Genomic DNA, 3,617 nt, shown 5'->3' with positions numbered 1-3,617 from the left:
AGGGAGAGGGAGAGGGAGAGGGAGAGGGAGAGGGAGAGGGAGAGGGAGAGGGAGAGGGAGAGGGAGAGGGAGAGGGAGAGGGAGAGGGTTGAAGTGTATTCTTAATGAAAGTCAGAGAAAGATAGAAATAAATTTTCTGGGTCCTTGAATACACGAAAATGTCTTTAAATCTATCTTCCAGTTTGAAAGGTATTTTTTTTTTCTCAGAATTCTGAAAGCATTGCTTCAATTATCTTCTAGCATTCAGTATTGACGACAGAATTCTGATACTGTTCTCTTTCTTGCTCTTTTGAATAGGATCCATTTTTCGTCTCTGGAAGCTTTAGATTCTTCTCTTTATGGAGTTTTAAAATTTCACAATGACAAATCCTTGTGTGAATTACCTTTTTCAGTCATTGCTCAAGGTATTTGGGGTTTTTTTTCCATTTGTAGACTACTGTCTTGTGGGTAGGGGCAATTTCTAGTATTATTTCTTTGATAGTTCCTCTCTATTTATTCTTTACTTTTTCAGAAATTTACAGCTTGGATGTTGGCCTTTCTAGATTGATCCTTTACATCTCTTTTATTTTCTATTTTCTACTGTTTGTTTTCTGAGAGATTTCACTTTCTCTTTTAACCCTTCTAACCATATTATTCTTTACAAGGGTCCCCAAGCCCCAGGCCGTGGACTGGTACTGGTCTGTGACCTGCTGGGAACCAGGCTGCACAGCAGGAGGTGAGTGGCTGGCAAGCGACCATTACCGCCTGAGCTTAGATCAGTGGCAGCATTCGATTCTCATAGAAGCGTGAACCCTATTGTGAACTGCGCATGTGAGGGATCTAGGTTGTGTGCTCCTTATGAGAATCTGATGCCTGATGATCTGAAGTGGAACAGTTTCATCCCCAAACCATCCTCCCAACCCCCCCACCGCTGTCCATGGAAAAACTCTTCCACAAAACCAGTCCCTGGTGACTGCTACTTTAAGGGATCACATTTTTAATTTCTAAGATATCTTTTGTGCTCTCTGCTTATTTTTTTAACAGCATTCTGTTTTTGTTTTAAAATGGGTATCACATAATCTCTTACTTCTCAGAAAATTTTAGAGTTTTAAAAAGAGTTTCTTCTTTCTATGTTACTGCTGTCTTCCCTGGGTCCTTTTGTTCTGTTTATTTAGTTTAGGATGATTAGGTGGGAACCAGCCATTTCACTTGAGGGCCATCTTTTTTCAGGGGTTCTTCAGTTTTTGCTCTGTGGAATAAGTTATCTTTTAATTTTAGTGGGGTCTTAGGTGGGAGAGGAGATAATTTCATGTGATCAATCTGCCATCTTCAACCAGAATCTATGAGAGAAATAGAAAAGCTTTCACATATACAATCTTTAGATTCCTCTTGATGATTGTCATTAGTAGGAGTAGCAAGGTTTATAGAAATAATCTTTAAATTTCACTTTTTAATAAGCTTTCTATCTAAGCCTATTAGCCCAGTTGGACAGAGGATGGCAAAATAATGTCAAGGTTATGAGTTTGCTCTCCTTGGAGTTTAATTAAACTTACTTAATTTCATGGACTCCATCTTCTCCCCTAACTCACAGAGTAGGTCAAGAATGCTATTTTGGGAAGCTATAAATGTTATTTTGGGTAGCTATCAGCAGCTGTAAAATGAAAGCTGGATTATTTCTTGTCAATTTTATAGGCAAAAAATAATCCAGCTTTCATTTTATTGCTGCTGTTAGGACTCAATGTCCTAATGAAATTCTACATGTTACTACAGGAACATAAAAGGAACAAAAAATACTGGCAACTTAAAGGAAAACAGAGAGAAAAATAGTACAGATATATCACTATACATCAATTTATTTCTCCTGGGGGAGAAAATCAGCCCATTTTTCTTACTTAGGTCATTTCCCCAGAACCTGGCTTTTAGATGGAGATTGGTAAGAGAAAGTCCTTTTGTTGATATTGTTGTTTTGAGACAGAGTCTCACTCTGTTGACCAGGCTGGAGTGCAGTGGCACGATCTTGGCTCACTGCAACCTCCACCTCCCAGGTTCAAGCAATTCTCTGCCTCAGCCTCCCCAGTAGCTGGGATTACGCGCGTGCCACCACACCAGGATAATTTTTGTATTTTTAGTAGAGACGGGTTTCACCATGTTGGCCAGGTTGGTCTTGAACTGCTGGCCTCAAATGATCTGCCCACCTCAGCCTCCCAAAGTACTTGGATTATAGGCATAAGTCACCACACCTGGTTTGTAAGAGAAAGGTTTATTGGGGAGTGCTCTGAAGGACAACACCCGCAAGGGAGTAAGGGCAGGGGGAGAAGTTGACCTGTGATACAATCACAACAGAGGCCTCAGCTGATCCCACAAGAAGCTCTGGAACCAGGAATTCCTTCAGAGTTGTCTCACTTTGAGGCAAGAGGCCAGAACTTTCTAACCTCACATTGACCAGTTGTTGGATAAGAGCTATCCCCAAGAAAGGACATGACCTTCTGGGGTCAGGACTTCAGTGAAGTGCCTCTCTTCAGCTGACAGCAGTCTCCAGAGTTTTGCAGCTATGATCCAGCAATCAATACACCTGGCAGCTGGGGTGCCAGACCACAGCATCCACTAAACCAGGTGTCCCCAACCCCTAGGCCACGGACTGGTACCAGTCCATGGCCTGTTAGGAACTGGGCCACACAGCAGGAGGTGAGTGGTAGGCAAGCAAGCGAAGCTTCATCTGTATTTATAGCCACTCCCCATCACTCCAATTACTGCTTGAGCTCTGCCTCCTGTTAGATCAGTGGCGGCATTAGATTCTCTTAAGAGCGTGAACCCTATTGTGAACTGCACATGCGAGGGATCTAGGTTGTGCACTCCTTATGAGAATCTAATGCCTGATGATCTGTCACTGACCACTGACCATCACCCCCAGATGGGACTTCTCCCATCACGCTCAGATGGGAAAAGAAGCTCAGGGCTCCCACTGATTCTACATTATGGTGAGTTGTATAATCATTTCATTATATATTACAATGTAATACTAATAGAAATAAGGTGCACAATTAATATAATGTGCTTGAATCATCCTTCCTGCTACTGGTTCATGGAAAAATTGTCTTCATGAAACTGGTCCCTGGTGCCAGAAAGGTTGGGGACTGCAGCACTAGACTACATAAAGTAGTACCTGATCTCTTGAAAGTTCGTGAGCTGAAATACTGTATTTTTCTTTCATTTCTTCTAGATACCTACAGGAGGAGAAAACAAACTATGTTTGAACTGAGAAGGAACAAAGGACCTGTTTAGTCTGTAAACTAGATAATTAGCATCCAAGAAACAGAATGAACGGAATAAACTTTTGAAGAGTTTAACTATTTTATTTCATGCTATTTTTGCATCTTGGGCGTATTTCCTTTGTTTAGCAATCATTCTTAAGTTTTAAATATGAAGCCAAAGTCATTATGTTTAGGTTTATAGTACTAAGTTGGGGGAAGTTCAAATTTTTCTCAATATTTACAGGAGAAAGAAACACTCAGCATGTATTTTAACTTCAGTTAAGAGGTATGGAAAAGTAATAGTCAAAAATTCTAATTTTTTGCTTTGTATTTAGGGAGAAAGAGAAAAATAGTGACGTAAGTATACTAAAATAGTTAAGTCTTTAA

At 40.5% G+C, this 3,617-nt stretch overlaps 1 long non-coding RNA gene across 1 annotated transcript; it reads left to right on the top strand.

Moving 5' to 3' along the window:
- Positions 1–294: 294 nt before the first annotated feature.
- LOC129060215 (uncharacterized) lies at positions 295–3,324 on the top strand. Its single transcript, XR_008526754.1, has 3 exons — positions 295–404; positions 645–715; positions 3,200–3,324. It is a non-coding gene; the product is annotated as an uncharacterized LOC129060215 (long non-coding RNA).
- The last annotated feature ends 293 nt before the right edge of the window (positions 3,325–3,617 follow it).

This window comes from Pongo abelii, chromosome 1 (assembly GCF_028885655.2).
Source record: "Pongo abelii isolate AG06213 chromosome 1, NHGRI_mPonAbe1-v2.0_pri, whole genome shotgun sequence".
Taxonomy (NCBI): domain Eukaryota; kingdom Metazoa; phylum Chordata; class Mammalia; order Primates; family Hominidae; genus Pongo; species Pongo abelii.
The sequence above is the reverse complement of the archived record's forward strand: the minus strand, read 5'-3'. Positions and strand labels throughout refer to the sequence as shown.